The sequence below is a fragment of the Manis pentadactyla genome, chromosome 2 (assembly GCF_030020395.1).
Source record: "Manis pentadactyla isolate mManPen7 chromosome 2, mManPen7.hap1, whole genome shotgun sequence".
Taxonomy (NCBI): Eukaryota; Metazoa; Chordata; class Mammalia; order Pholidota; family Manidae; genus Manis; species Manis pentadactyla.
In genome coordinates this window covers 64943463-64960068 of record NC_080020.1, presented here as the reverse complement: position 1 = coordinate 64960068, position 16606 = coordinate 64943463, and the positions used below count along the sequence as shown (strand labels likewise).

The 16606-nt window shown below is 35.9% G+C and overlaps 1 protein-coding gene across 3 annotated transcripts in view; it reads left to right on the top strand.

Annotated features, from left to right (window-relative positions):
• LNPEP (leucyl and cystinyl aminopeptidase) overlaps window positions 1–16606 on the top strand; it is a 79332-nt gene that overhangs the window by 17814 nt on the left and 44912 nt on the right. Inside the window, exon 2 of one of the 3 annotated variants that reach the window (XM_057493114.1) lies at window positions 16312–16399. The exons of the other annotated variants lie outside the window; for them this stretch is intronic. The gene's annotated coding sequence lies outside the window, so the exon portion shown is untranslated. The remainder of the gene's footprint in view (window positions 1–16311; window positions 16400–16606) is intronic. 3 annotated transcript variants of the gene reach the window in all.

The window sequence follows — 16606 nt, the reverse complement described above, 5'->3', positions numbered from 1 at the left end:
AGAGTAATGAAATGTGTTAGAAATATTTATATCAAAAAAATTTTTTAGTAAAATTTCATCTCTTAGCCAGAAAACTCCAATTTGTAACTATTACTGATTCTGTCATTCCAAGTATCACATTTTACTGCACCACGATTCAACTAGTACTAATGGTACTAGTAGTTCAGTAGGAGACAGCAGAGCAGATTTTCTAAAAAAAAATCAACTATAGTACAACATGAGAAATTTCTCTAAAAATACAATTTTTTCAAACATATCTGGTTTCTGTTTTGTCTGAGATCAGGGTGCAACAATGTTGCTCAGTCTTGAACCATCAGCTTTTCTGTTCCCTGCAATGATTTTTATTCTTCTGTCTTGGTCTTAAAATGCTGGTACTCTTTGCTCTTTTTAAAGGAAAAAAGATATCTCGATAGAGCAATAACTTATAGCATCTTGTAGATTTGTTGTTTTGGTTGATGAGTACTTGGACAATGTTATGATATTCTATTACCTGAAAAAAGATTCACTTAAAAAACAAAAGTTCTCTACCATGGTGTGGGAACAAAGGACTTCTCTAAGGTTGCTTAACTATTTCCTGTAAGTCTGAGAAAGTGGTTGTTTTCAAAATCACTGAGTGAATCTGGGTAGAACTAAATTTAGCTGAGTGCTTCTCTGGGTTAAACTCACTCATTGTTTCACTTCCATCTTCCTGTATAGAATTTACAAATTAAAAATTGAAAAAAGAAATCTTACTTCCAGTCATTTTACTAACCTCCTATATAATGATAAAAGTTAAAATCATCTTATCTGTAAAACTTAATAGGTTTAGAGAGTCTCTAAGAAAGCTTCTACTTTTCCAAAGTAGCAAAAAATAAAGTCTCTGTGAAATGGAAACTGTGTTATATTTAGATAACTTCAAAATTTTAATGAAGGGGACAATCCAACTAACTGTCTGTGATGGCGTAGTAATATAGTGAATATAAATGGGTAACACTAAACAGCATATTTTGAATGCCTACTAAGTGCCTAGCTGAGAGATTTTTAGAAACCAGTCAGTCTCTGACATGTGGTAGTAGTGTGTCCATCTCTGGGGCTATCCTAAACCTCCTTGCTGCTCCTCAGCTCTGCCCTAGAGGTGGCTCTGGGACCACCCCCCAGCCCAACTCCACAGGCTGTGAAGACATGAAACATTTCCCTGGCACGAGGGACCTGGTTTGACGCTCCTGAGCTACTTTTGGTCATATCATGTGATGTTGAAGGGTTTAGCTACTACAGTCAGAAAAATGTGGGTTTGAAACTTGGCTATGCCATTTACTAGCAGGCTCTTTAAACTAACTCTCACTTCATCATTTATGAAATGTGGTGGGAATTAAATAAGATGACACAGGTAACATGCTGATTAATAATACAGAAAGATAATTTTGAGTACCTACTATGTGCTAGTCTCTGTTCTAAATGTTTTATACTTACCTCATTTAATTCTGGCAACTCACTGAGATAGATAATGTTATTATGTCCATTTTACAAATGAGCAAACTGATCTAGGGAAGATAAAATAACTTGCTCAAGTTTACACAGGAAGGGACAGAGCAGTCTGATTCCAGAGACATCCTTAAGTGCTCTGCTGTGCGCAGCCCATTGTTAGCATGCGCTGAAGCGGTCAGTGAATATTGATTTTTATCATCATCATTACTGGTGGTGGCGTTAAGATGGTAGTAGTAATGATGAACTTGGTTTTACTTTTTTTCTGTCTTGGTCCTTGTAGGACCCGGGGCAGAGCATCCTCACATTCCTTGGTGAGGGAGTGAGAAACAATAGTCATGTGCATCAAGGCCCTTGGGCTTTGGAGGAAGAGTTCACAGCTGCACACAGGGGTTTTTGTATAAAGAATGCAAAATGTTCTGAATACCAAGTGTTCCGTTCTCTCCTTATGTCTGAGCTGAAGTCTAAAATAACTATGAGGCCCTGAATGTGTTCCTATTTCAGAGATACCACAGAATCATAGAACTAGTATGAACAGTAAAATCTCAATTTTGTCTTAGGGGATAAATTAGTGTAAGAATAGTACACCAAAATATTAATAGCACACCGTGTGGATGATGGCTAAGTCAGTTATCTATTTCTGCATAGCAAATCACAAAACTTAATGGCTTAAAACAACCCCCATATTTATTTGCTCGTGATTTTGTAGGTCAGCAGTTTGTACTGGGCTCAGCAGGGTGTTTCTTCTACCCATCTTGCCTGAGGTAGCAGCCATTGTCCAGCAGCTTAACTTGGAGCTGAAAGATTTGAGGTAGCTTCATTATCTGACAGTTGGTGCTTCCTTTTGGCTAGGCTTGTTTTTCCATGTGTTTCCTCATTCACAAGGACACCAGCTCATATTTCTTCTCATGGGGCTCTCAGGTCAGCAAAAGAGAAATAGCGAAAAGGCCTCTGAAAGTCTAGGATTGGAAATTTTAGTGTCACTTCTGCTTCATTCCATTGATTAACTAAAACTGTAAGGCTAATACAGATTAAAGGGATGGAGGCACAGACTCCATCTGACAATAGGAGGTCCCATGGGAGATTAATAGCAAGTTCTTTCCAGGCCATTTCTACAATGTCCAACAGTGTTGATAATTTTTTATTTATTTATTAACTTTGTATCTTGACTGTTTAAAAACATGATCTATACATGTTTGAAGGGATATTCCTATTTTTTACATATAAAAAGTGGAAAATATAGGTAATAGAAATACCCAAGGTACCCATAACTTCAACTCCCAGAAATAATCACTGTTAACATTTTAATTTATAATGTACCTAACTGGATGAATATTTATTTAAAATTCTATAACCTGCCTTTTAATAATATATTTTGAACACCTTTCCGTGTTTCAAATATATGGAAATAATTTTATGTCTGCATAACATTTCATTGGTTTTGAATCTACCTATCCCCCTGTTGTCACACATTGGGGTTGTTTCCTTTTTCATGCTATGTAAGTAAACAAAACTGCTGTAAACATTCTTATACATATATCTCTCTCTGCAATTATTCAGGATAATTTCCTCTTGTGGAATTACTTGGTCAAAGAACACAATTTAGCCTTTTTGGCATGTATTGATGAGATATGATTTTTAAAATTCTCTGGTTTAAATTCATCAGTGAGTATAACTTTACGGAGATAGGTTAAGTGTTCCAGTAAAATTATTCTTTAGACATTGATAAGTAAATGTGCACATTGTGGTTTGTGTTTGGGGTAACTTAGATGTGTGTTTTTGACTACCAGGATGAATGCTTTGTTGTGAGCCTTAGACTCACCATCAGTTTCCCTTTAACATCTCAAACATAATGAATAATCTTTAAAATGTAGTAAAAAATGGAAACTGTAAAGAAAAATACACTCCTCTAGCATTTCAAGTCAAAATGTGTAAATTTAGTTGCTAATATTGTCTTATTGACTTTTATTTGCATGTGAGCCCATTCATGATACAGTCCTGCATCTTTCTTCTCGTATATAACATGTGCTGCCCCTGATGCTTCTGCAACTTTCAGGTCCCTTTTTTTTCCGAGTAGTTTGAGAACTTAGACACTTTGAAACCTGGGTGCTAACTCCCTTCTAGGACCATCTTCCTCAATTTTTTGCTTTTATTCCTAATACTTAATTTGGCAGCAGTGTTATTTTTGGGACTCACCTTTGTAGGGTCTTTCTGATGCGTAATTCCATTTTCATGGAAACTATTTTTTAATTTTTTCATTTAATGCAATACTTAGTTATTACATAACTACAATTATAATTTCAACTAGCATAAATTGATTTGAGAACAGACAATGAAATTTTGGTAAGAACACAGCTGCTCTGGTGGGAGCATAAGTGCTTGGACCTTCTAGAGAGGAGCCTTCTAATGGTAGGCATTCAACGGGCACTTGGTGTCAGAAAATGTCTGACGGGGGAATGGAGAAGATTGGTTAATTTGGAGGTTTGAACATGTACCTTGTTGAGGTGGAAAAGCTCCTTCCTATACAGAAGAAAATGACTCCTCTCTCATTTTTCAATTTTTGTTTTTACAATTAATGTTTGTATTAAACTGTAGGTGTTTGTCCCTTTTCTTGATCCTTTATGTTAAATTCTATATCTGAAGCATTTCACGACAGGATTCTTTTTGTGCTATAGCTCTTGTTTTTGTATACTTTCCTTAGAATTCACATTCTCTAAGAGAACACCTCCTTTTCATCATTCTCCATGACAGGTATTATAATAGTGTGCTTCATAGCTGCGTTAATCTAGCAAGTAATTCATCTTTGCTTCTTCCCTCTAGCACTGCAATGTTGATTTTTGCTCATAGGACTACAGCACTGCACAGAAAATAACAGCTGTGATTAGACTCAGTAAAATGCAGGCTAGAATTTGAAGTGGTACTTTATCAACTGAATGTTTCAGTTTGGTAAAGTAAAATCGATGTCAGTGTAGTGCTGCCCTTTAGGTTACTTCAACCAGGAAATGTTGAGCATTATATTAATTTAAATTGCTATTTTGCAAATTGTGGCTGTTGTTGAACATCTGAGTTTTATAATATAAATGGAGTTATAACAAATGAGTATGGCCTGTAGGTACACCTAATCCCTAGGGATATTTTGGGAAGTGTCATAGTGTCTTTACAATCAACACAGCCATTTTACAAATGTCTTGGAAATCAGATGACTTAAAACATAAAACCTGTATATCAAAATCTCTGTGAAGCAGATAGAATTATCTAAAATTATCCTGCTCCATCCAGCTGAAGTCTTCCATGGACGTTGCTGTTAACTGATCCTAAAAGACACCAAGAGGCCAGGATGTTGCTTATATTATCATTTGTATTTGTGGCACATAAGACAAAGGGGGTTTTTGGATTCTTCTTATTTTATGAATTTATCTACTGATCTCGGTTATAAGCAACATTTTAGCATCATATTTATATAGTAAAAGGTGTGAGGGGGGAAATTGTACTGATGGATCTTAAAGAGAAGTAACTAGTGTGCTGGCTGAAAAGTAAAAGAAATGTTTATTTGCTTATGATTTTGGAGTGCCCACCCTAATTATTTAGTATGTTAGCAATGAACTATTAATGTAGCACTTCACAGTTTGCAAATTGTTGTGACCACTTATTATATTTGAGCCCTCTGATAATCTAAGCAGATGGCAATCATCCCCATTTACCAATGAGAAAACAGGTTCCAGCACACACTAAGTGATAGAGTCAGAACAATAATCCCGTTTCTCTTCACTATACTTTATGCCTTCCAAACTATAACTGGTTTATTATGAACTGGTTTTGAGGAAAGAAGAGTAAATGTAGTAAGCCTGAAGAACCAGTCTCCAGCAGACATGAAGTGCCGTGACCCAGAGCCTATAATCACTGCAGAACTACTAAGCCCTGCTGATCGAGGAGGTGTTAGACTGACTTTGTTAACCTCGTAGCTAACATATACATTCTGTCTTACTCTAAGCTCCAGTAATCCTAGATTCAGCCCTTAAGAGTTGTTTACGAATGGAGGTGGAGGTCATTTTCATAAATTAATACTTCATTTTAATGGGTTGGGTATGGCTACCTTAATTTCAACATTTTCTGCTGGCTTCTTCCCTGTTAGGCACCAGGGATACAAAGATGAATGAGCTAAGAACCCCTCCCTGGAGGAATTTTTAAGCATATAACAAAATTTATAATTGTAGTTTATTTATGCAGAAATTCCCTTCTCTGTAGGGTAAACTACACCTTGAAATTATTCCAAACCTCCCTCCTTCAACCCATAATTCTTTAATAAGCAAAAAGTTACAAGGATTAAAATGTACCCATTATTCTCGAAAAATATGTGGAGCAGGTTTCAGAACTCAGTATTTCATCCTAAATGCGAAAGGCCAGATAAGCTTGTAGTGCGCACAACTCCCATTTTCCAGGTTTGAGAGGCGGTGTGGAGTGTGGAGAGAGAGAGATGACTCATAATTCGGGAATGATTGTTTTGATCTTTCCCTGTAGTCTCTGTAGAACATTGGCAGGGTGACCTGCATAATTAACACTGCACAGTCTAATTATAAACACAAGCCTATGGACAGTGGCTACCAAGAAGCAAGCCTGTACTGGATAATCTTCCATGTTGGTAGGATTACTTTAGAATGATGACTAGATAAGGTCAAGTTTATTGTAAGTCAAGTTGCTTTTCCTGGATTGTTCAGTTACCATAGGTGAAAAAAATAATACCTGTGAAAGTCTCCATGAGTTATTTTATCAGAGCCCATTTAAGCATTTCTTTATTGCAATCCTTTTAATCTTTTCATCCTAAGAGAATAGTTAGGCCTCTTAATTTTTATGGTGCACTATTTAGGGAGAGTAGGGGGACTGGTCAGAGTAGGACATTTGTTCCAATAGTAGTTGGGTTGATTTTAAAAGGTAAAAGGAACTGAGGATTTGAAAAAATTGCATTGGACTAGTGTAATAAAGAGGGAAAAAAAAGAGGCATGTGGGTTGAGGAGAGTGGAGAGGCTGGGATAAGGGTACAGACATGAAGTGGACACAGCAGCCATGCAGGCTTGAGAGAAACCGAGATGCTTGCAACAAATGTGTGGCTTCCCATATCAGAGGCAGAGCAGGCACTGCGCAGCTGTGTGTGCTTCAGGGGTTTGTGCAAAAGTGGCTGGGAGCCAAGGAATGATTTACTTTATATGTAGGTTTGGCCATTGGGTCACTGAGATTCAGAATAAAAGTGCTAGCTATGGAAATTGGTTTCACCTAACTGGAACCTGAGCTACTACTGTAGGATGTGATTACCCAAAATGCACTGAATACTTTAAATCAAATGCTTAAAAATGAGGCTTTTATTTTCCTTTTGGATTTTCTTATTATGAAGCATCAGTTAAAATGTTAAATGGACACTTAAGAGGTTTCCCTTTTTAAGAAAAATACACAAAAATCTAAATTCATAAATGGATGAGTTAAGTACAGTTTTTTGCTTATCAGTACTTTTTTATTTTTAAAAAGATCATAAAATTTTCTTATAAATAGTAGCTCTCATTTACTTTAAATAATTGGATTTATTTTTTAAAAATTTCCCTAGCATTTTATTTAAGAGGAGAGGAAGAATATATGTAGTTTTAAAATTTGGGGATCACTAGCGTTATCACTGGCTAAATGATTTTATGTTTGCCAGATGTTCTTGAAAGAGGAACACATGTAAGACTGTTGGTTTGTTAAGAGGATCTCTGTCTCCAGCCTAAGCCCCAATTCTGATTTCTCTCTTTAATGAATCTAATAACTTTTGAGGAGAAGTGAAAAATTGGTCTCAAAAGATCCACTATGACTTGATATGTGTGGATTTTTAGGCCAGTTTCTAGGAGAATGTGATTTGCAGCCAATAATATCCTGCCCTATAGAAGCATTTTTTGCTTTATTAATTTTTTTGTTGTTTCTGTTTTTTACCTACTGATTTCTGTGCTGCTCCTATTTCTTCTACTTAGGTTTAATTTGCTACTGTTTTCTAGCTTCTTAGGGGTGGAAACTTATAGCATTGATTTTAAACCTTTTTCCAATAGGATTTTTAGGCCAGTTTCTAGGAGAATGTGATTTGCAGCCAATAATATCCTGCCCTATAGAAGCATTTTTTGCTTTGTTAATTTTTTTGTTGTTTCTGTTTTTTTTTATCTCACTGATTTCTGTGCTGCTCCTATTTCTTCTACTTAGGTTTAATTTGCTACTGTTTTCTAGCTTCTTAGGGGTGGAAACTTATAGCATTGATTTTAACCCTTTTTCTAATATAGGTGTTTAAAGCAGTAAATTTCTCTTAAATTTTGATGTGTTTTATTATTTTCAAATATTTCTTAATTCCTTGTGGTTTTTCTTTGACTCATGAATTATTTAGAAGCTTATTTTCTGTTTTCCAAATATCTAGAGATTATCTAGATAATTTCCTATTGTTTTCTTTTTAATTGTTTCCATTGTGGGCAAAGAACATAGTCTCTAAAAATTTTATTTCAGTCTTTTGAAGTTTATTGTGATTTATTTTATGAATCAGTACTGGGTCTATCTTGATGAATGTTCCATAGGTATTCTGCAGTTGTTTGGTGTAATGTTCTGTAAAGGTAAGTTAGGCCAAATTGGTTGCTAGAATTGTTCAAATATCCTGTGGCTTCACTTACTTGTTATCTATTTGTTCTGTCAGTCATGAAGAGAAAGGTGACAGGATCTCCAGTTATGGTTGTGGATGTTTCTGTTCCTTGAGTTTTGCCATTTCCTCTTTTATAAGTTTTTTGAATCTCTATTATTAGATGCATACATATTTAAGTTTGGTATCTTATTCCAATGAATTTCTCCTTTTATCATTGTAAAATTTCATTCTGCTTTGTTAACCTATTTGTGTCTTTAAATTTAAAATGTGTCTCCTATAGACAGTGTATAGTTGAATCTTGCTTTTTATAATGCAGTGTGACAATCTCTGCCCTTTAGTTGAAATGCTTAATCCACTTACGATAAATGTAATTATTTATGCGGTTGGGTTTAAGTCTACCATTTTGCCATTGTTTTCTGTCCCTTTTGTTCTTGTTTCTCTGTTTCTCTTTTAATGCCTCCTTTTGCATTATTTAATATTTCATTTTATTTTCTCTATTGGCTTCTTAGCTATACATTTTTAAAATCACTTTTTCATTGATTACTCTAGGGCTAATATGCATCCTTAATGTATTAAAGTCTGTTTATATTCAGTATTGTAGCACTTCAAATTTTACACCTGATAGTTCTCACTTTCAGCTTCACACCTGCTACTTCTCACTTGACACTTCACAAATAAATTTAATTCTCAATTCACAAATAAATTTAATTCTCAATTCACAAATAAATTTAATATAATTTCCCTATTCACCCTCTCCATTTTTGCACACTTGTTGTTATATATTTTATATATATATATATATGTTAAAAACTGCTCACATGTTTTTCTTAATTTTAAGCAGATAGTTTTAAAATATAGTCTTTTAAGGAAATGTTAAGAAGAATAAAGAACATAAACTTTTAATAACTTATTCATCATTCCTAATAATCTTCTCTCCTTCCTGACCATCTGAGTTTTCATTTGGTATCATTTCTTCCAGCCTAAAGAATCTCATTTATAATTTCTTGTAGTGCATGTCTCCTTGAGATGAATTCTGTCAGCTTTTATTTATTTGAAAATGCCCTTTTCTTGTTTTTCTGGATATAGAATTCTGAGTTGAAAATTTTTTTCTTCCAGCCCCTTAAAAATGTTCTGTCATCTTACGGACCTCATTGTTGTGATGAGAAATTAGGGTTCTCAGCATGCTTTTTCTCTTGGCATTAAACATTGTCTTCAGGCTTCTTCTAAAGACTTTCTCTTTCTCTTCGGTTTTCAGCAGTTTGACCATAATGTCACTAGATAGGATTTTCTTTGTATTTATCGACTTTGAAGTTCTTTGAGCTTTTTGAATCTGGTAAATAGTGTTTTCATCCGACTTAATAAAACTTTAACTGTTATTCCTTCAAATATTTTTTCTGCCTCATTCTCACAGTTTTCTTCTGGGGCTCCTATTACATATGTGTTAGACCATCTGATACTGTCTTAGAAATCCCTGAGGCTGTGTTCATTTTTCTTCAGTCCTTCTTTTTCCCTTTGTTCCTCAAATTGATAATTGCTAGTTATCTATCAAGTTCATGGACTCTTTCGTCTGCTGTCTTAAATGTATTATTAAGTCCATTCAGTGACTTTTTCATTTTAGTTTTTGGCCCTTTCGGTCCTAGATTTTTTTTTCTCCCATTTGGTTCTGTTTTGCAGTTTCAGTTTCTTTGCTCAGATTCCCATCTGTTCATATATTCTCATTTGTTGTTTAAGCATATTTTATTTTATTCTTTGAGGCATGTAATAGTTGCTCTAAAGTTTTTACTAAATTCAATATCTGGGCCAACTTTAAGTAAGCTTCTAATGACTATTTTTTCTTAGGGGTCACATTTTATTGTTTCATTGATTATGTAGTGATTTTTTATTACATATTGGATAGTGTTGCTAATTTTAGAGATGCTGGGTTTTTGTTTTTTTTTTTTAGTTCTCTCTAGAGTGTTGGTTCTTGTTTTCATAGGCAGTTTAGTTACTGGCTGATCACCTTGCTAAGGCTTGCTTTTGTATTTTGCTAGGCAGATCTATGGAAAGCTCAAGGTTTTTTTCTTGGACCTCTCTAACTTAGCAAGATTCATCTTCCAAATTCTGTGTCCCCTGTGAATTTTATTAGGGCTTGGTTTTAGACTTTGTTAATTTGATTCTGGAGTAGATCGTGTTCCAGGGTGTGCTTTTTCTCCTAAAGTAAAGCTTTCTAGTGTTCAAATTGATGGCCCCCTGAGTGTTAATGAGTTCTCTTTGTTTGGGCTGGGTTAGACTGCTAGTGTTTCCCTATACTGCCCAACCTCTAGTATTTTTATTCTATATCAACTTTATTAAAGCCACTCTTTTGTAAACTTCATGTAATTATGTCCTGCATTGCTTAAGGAATCTCAGGAAACTCTTGTAACAAATTTCTGTGATCCCTCTCTGCACAGTTCCCTCATTTCTGATGCCCTCTCTCTGCTTACCAGCTCTGCTCTGCTTGGATTCCAGCTTGTTGTACTACAATTATGAAATTGTCCCAAGCAAAGAACCAGAGCAAATGTGGGCCCACCTTGTACTTCTTTCAGAGGTTACATTCTTACCCTGTGTTCTAGTAACAGAAAATAGTTGCATCATTTCGTCTAGCTCCATAGTTATTCAGGAGAGGAAGAAAAGTCTGCTACAAATTACTCTCACTCTGTCATACTGGAAATGAAAGTCTCTACAGCATTTTTATGTTTGTTTAAGTAACTTTAGGGGCAGCTTGAAAGGGAAAAATAAATCTTAGTCTCTCTTAGAACTAAATAGAATAAAGTGAGTTTATGGTGCTCATGAACTGAATCATCTCTTTCTGATCTCCCTGCCTCCCAGCCCTGGTCATCCATTTACTTCTCTTTCCTCTTCAAAGGGAGACAAGTGGGGAGAGGGGAACAGAAGAGAGAAAGACCTTACTTGGATCCTGCTTCCTGGGTTATGACCTTGGGCCTGCCAACTGAAAAGTTAAATGTGGTTTGTGAAAACACACTATATGTTAGGAGTAAAAGCAGGAGTGCACACAGGACCTTTCTGTGTTTGTATTTTATGATACTCCTTGTACATTGAGGTGTAAACAAACAGGATGTGTTAGGGAAAGGGATTACTTAGAACATCTTCAGAACTTACTCTGTTAGTGGCTGCCCTTTAGACTGATGAGATAATGATATACTAAACTTGCAACTGAGCATAAGCATCGTGATTAATAGGAATAGGTTTTCTTTGAATGTGGAGTGTGGATTGTTGGGTAATGTTTTGTCAGATTGATCTGTACAGAAAAATCACTTTTTTTGTTTTAAATTTAGGTCGTTTTCATTTCTTTTTAGGCTTAAACTTATTTAAAATAGAATCTCTTTTTGATGGCAGAGGATTGCTCATTAGGGAAGGAGTTACTTTATTTGATAATTGGCCATCACTTGAGAAATTTAAAGAAGTTTCCATTTGGAAATGATCAGAAGATATAAATGCTATCTCACGCTTGAGGCTTTTAGCTCTATTTAAGTATTTAAATATGTCATAAGAAGAATAATCATTTATTGGTAGGGCCTAATTTGAATATTTTAGGTTACTATTACATAATTGAATATAGCTGATCCTGTTTCTGCCCCAAAAGCCTTATTTAAATTAGGCCTGTTCTTTTAAAGTTGTTTCAGCTTGTTGATTTGAAAATACATCCCATTTCATTTCATTTCTCAGAAAATGTGATGTTAGTTTAAAGGGATTAAAGTCTGAGAAGTTTGTTCTTTTCATTCAAATTGTTCTATGCATTTTCCCCTTAGCTTCTCACCACATCCTCTCTCTATATTTAACCCTACATTAACCATCTTCTTTCTCTACATTTAAATTTTTTTTTCATTTTTAATTGCGGTAAAATATACACAGGATGCTTTCTCTTCTTTTAGACTTGGGCCAGTAAGCACTGCAAAAGACATTCATGTAATTTATTACTAATAGTAATTTATTACTAAACTTACCAGGCCATGCTTTGTCCTTGGGTCACCCCTCCCTGGTCCTCTCCCGTAGCATGTGTCTCCTCAAGCCACCTATGCTTTCCGTACGACTGTCTGTGTTTGTCTCTGGGCAGATGGTCTTGCTTCCTGTGTCACAGAGAACATGGAGGCCCTGTGCTGTTCACACCCTCGGCTCTGCATGCTCACACACACGCTTCTTCTCTGTCTTCACCTCCTTTCTTCCTGGCTTGCAGGGGGAGAGTGCCTAGCTCCCAACAGGATGCCTCTCTTTGCTGGGGTTCTTGTGCCGTCTTCTTGTCCCTCCAGGATATTACCCCAGCATTTCTTCTCATCTACTCCTCCACCTCCACATTTTGTATTCTTTACTTTTCCTTCATTTTCCTTAAGTTGTCATCTTAAAACAAAAACCAAAGCAAAAACTTCAAACAAGAATTCTTCCCTATGCCATATTTTCTTTTAGTTTAACCCTATGTTTTTTTTCTTGATACACAGCTAGGGACCTTGAAAGGACAGTCTGTAGGCCTTGCCTTCCCTTGTTAACTGCCCATTCTTTGGGCCACTGAAATCAGGCTTCCAGTCCCACTAATTCACTTAAATCACTTCATTAAAGTCACTGGTTCCCTGGTTACCGAATCTAGTGGTCCTCCAGGCCTCATTTTACTTGACCTTTGTAAGACATTTAAATGATGATGGCATCCTCCTTCATGAAAGCCTTCCTTGGCTTCTAGGATGCTACTGTCCTGATTTTCCTACCTCTAGTGCATTCCCTCTTCTCCTTTGCTGCATCTCTTCCTCCACCTACCTCTTAAATGCTGATGCTTTCTGACTTTTATCACCCTTTCAGTAGTCTCACCCATCTGCATGATTTTAATTACTCTGTCTACCCAGGTAATTGAATCTTCCACCCAGATCCCTCTTTTTGAGTCCAGACCCACATAACACAATCCTTATAACAGTCCTACAAAATATTAATGTTTTCCACATTTTAGGTGAGGGAATCGAAGCTAAGGGATATGGTAGCCTGTTTGAAATCAAGTAGTCATTGAAAGCACCAGGTTTTGAACCTCTGTCTAAAGTTAGGACTTTATAATATGCTGTTAATCAAACATCTTTACCTGGCTATCTGACAGATCTATTAAACACACCATGTCTCATACCAAATATCATCTCATAACTCCATTCTCACTACTCCTTTCTCCTGGCCCCTACCAAGTAAGAAAAAGAAGAGAGAGAGAGAGAGAGAGAGAGAGAGAGAGAGAGAGAGAGAGAACGAGAGAGAATATGAAAACCTATATTCTCAGTCTCAGAGAATACCATTGCTTCTTAGAGTTATCCAAGCCTGAACAGGTGGTGGAAATTGCCATAGACCTCCCTCCATCCCTCTGCCTTACAAGCCCATCTGCCCCAGGGAGCTTCAGTCCCTGTGTGTCCTCCCTCTTTAGCTTGATTTGCAGTCGTTCCCCCTTTTCATTTCCACTGCTAATGTTATAGTTGAGAACTTTGTTTCAGCCTGGGTTGCCATTTATAGTGACAATCCATCTCAATTTTCCTTACATTATCTAAGCTAAAAAATGAAGGTCTCTTTTGTTTTGTTTTGTTTTTAATCTGTTGCAGAAATCTTGTAGCAGGTAAGAAAATGAATCATAGGAAATGAAATGAAAAAAGACATAAAGAATATAAACTCCATTTTTTAGATTATTAAATTTGATAGACATAAAATTACTGTCAAATTGCTATAAAAGTTTTTAAATACTGATTTTCTATATATGTCCTGTCACAGACGGATAACAAACAGTTTGTGGATTGGTGCTGCCCCACAGAACACACCGAGGCGCACCAACCAGTTCATGTCATCTGATGAAAAGACATGTCTTCAGTTTTCTTAGATTGTAACCACATGGGCCTATGTTATTTGAAACTGAAACATTTCAGCTGGGATTGTCTTTGCTTTTGGCTTATAGAAAGCTTGTTTGTGTGGAGTTAAGAGATTTTAGAAAATTTCCTGTTTCTTTAGGATCCGTCTTTTCAATACAAATAAATCCCTTTAGAGCAAGGGGTAGCAGCCATGTATTACATTACAATTTAATGCTAAAGTCAATGTGTACTAACTTGCGAATCCAAAACAAAATTTTCTTAAATAGGCTTGAAGTGTATAGTCTTCCTGGGGTACCTATAAGAAAAGAGACTTCCCCTGGTTTGATGTATTTAACATAATACAATTGTACATACATACAAAAGTTTGCTTCTAATGTGCAGTATGGCACAGCAGATAGGTCAGTGTAGTCCTCTGAAAGATTAAAATTCTATGTAGGTATTAATCTGACGTGATAAATAATAAAAGTAAGTTATTTGGATTTTGGCAGTCATCTGACTGAGCCCTTTTCAAAAGATTTGACATAATGAAATGCAGAGAGGAGATGCTAAAATGGTCAAACTGCAGAATACCCCTTTGTTTTAAACATAGCATGGCTGAGGAATCAAAAGTTATAAGGGGATAGGACTCAGGGATGGGAATGCTCTAAATATTAGGGTGAGATATATCTTAAGTTGGTTTAGAAATGTATTGAATAAAGCCATATAGCCCAAACTCCATTGTTGTAGAGATAAGACCTAATACAGAATAAAACACATGGGCAAATGCCTAAGAGAACATAATCTTCTCAAATGAAGTTAAAAAAAAAAAAGCCAGAAGTGGCCCTTTATCCACTTTAAAATGAAAAAGCAAAGTAAGTTATTATTCTGCAGCATGGCCCCAGGCACTGAAGGCTACCACAGAAAGTTTCTTACTATTGAGAGTTAAGAAATAAACATCTAAGTTCAATTATAGCAGTATTTTCTCTGTTAATGAAGTAAATGGCCCCAAACAGAATTAACTATCAAAACAAAACAGAACCTTGTCACAAGAAGTTGGGACACTATAAGAAGTGTAGGAGATCAAATTCCCAAATCTGGATTTTGTAATTACCCTTCTTCCAGCTCCAGATCATTCGCAGGTGGTGGACAGAAGGGAGCTTGCTAAAGTCACACCTCTAATATGATTAGAAGTTTTATTCAAAGAAAGCTTTCGAAGTAACATAGCTTTTATGAAGTTTAGGATGGGTAGAGGTAGGAAAAGGCAACCTCATTGGGGTCTCTGTGCTCCCCAACGCAGGAAGGGGTGAGATGAAGTGAAAAAGAACATATATTTTTAAAAGGTAATACAGAAAAGGGAAAAACAAAAGGAAAGTAACTTTTCTTAATTTACTTTGTAGCAAGTTAAGCTGAGTTATGGAGTAACAGTTGCTGGCCAGGCTGACTGAGATGGAGGGGAGAAAGGATGACCATGCTGGCCAAGGGGGCAGAGGGCAATAGGCCCGTGGAGGAGAGTGTGAAATTGCAGCCTGGCTTGTTCCCGAAGAGTAAGCAGTTTGGGGTGGCCGGAGCACACGCAGGAATGGAGGGCTGTGCTGGCTGGGATCTGACCATGAGAAGGTGTAGAGTAGTGCTTCTTAAGCATGTGTGCACATAAATCACCTGAGGCTTTGTTAAACTTCAAATTCAGGGAAGGGACATGAGAGTCTGCTCTTCTAAAAAAAGTGCAACGTGATGCAGATGCTCTAGTCCCTTGACCACACTTAGAGAAGTAAAACTGTAAATTTTAATAATATTTTTTGATGATTTGTTTGATGGTTTATGAATTGCCACTATTTAGGTAATGTTTGTTGAATAACACAAAATGCATGACATTTCTGTTAAGCACATATTTAGTAATTTTATGTGTAAAGTTGCTCTGCTGATGATAAATATTACTCATAACAACTTCATTGCCTAGTATAAAAGAAATAAATTAGATATGAGTTCTCATCCTTTATTGAATTAGTTGAGTAGAAAGGTGTAAAGTAATAATAGAAAGAGTCTAAAATATGAAATCAGATTATTAGACCTGGGCTCCAATATCAGTTTTGTGACTAGTTTATGAAAATCAATTAACCCGTTTCTGGTGTTTTTGCTTTGTTTTTTTCTTGTGTCTGAAACAGTTTTACTTGCCATCTTAAAGAATTGTTGTGAGGTTCAGAAATGGTGTTTATAAAGTACCTTGTCGAGAAAAGTTCATGGAAGTTTGAATTATCAAACTTCTGATATTCCTGAAAAGTTAAAGTTCTGTGATTTTTAAGTAAAGAACATTGATCTAGGAATCACTGATCTATGTGAGATAATTTACCTTTTACTTTTTGAATCTTGTTTCTGCAGTGATTTTTGGCAAGTTGGAGAGTATGGTTCTTTGTACTTTATAAAAACTCCTACCACTACCAACCCCAAGATCCACTTATACTCAATGGTGTGTAAGATGGTTGTTACAGAGGGGAATATGTTGTATTTCTGAATGCTCTGGAAGCATAACATGAGGTTGGATTGTAGTTTTATCTGGTTTTTATAGTTCTTTTTATAGTCTTATTGTCTAAAGTTTCTTGATTATGGAAATTTCCTATATAATTTTCCATTTTTAGTTTATTGTGGAACAGGAAGGAAATCCCTCTTCCAGGGG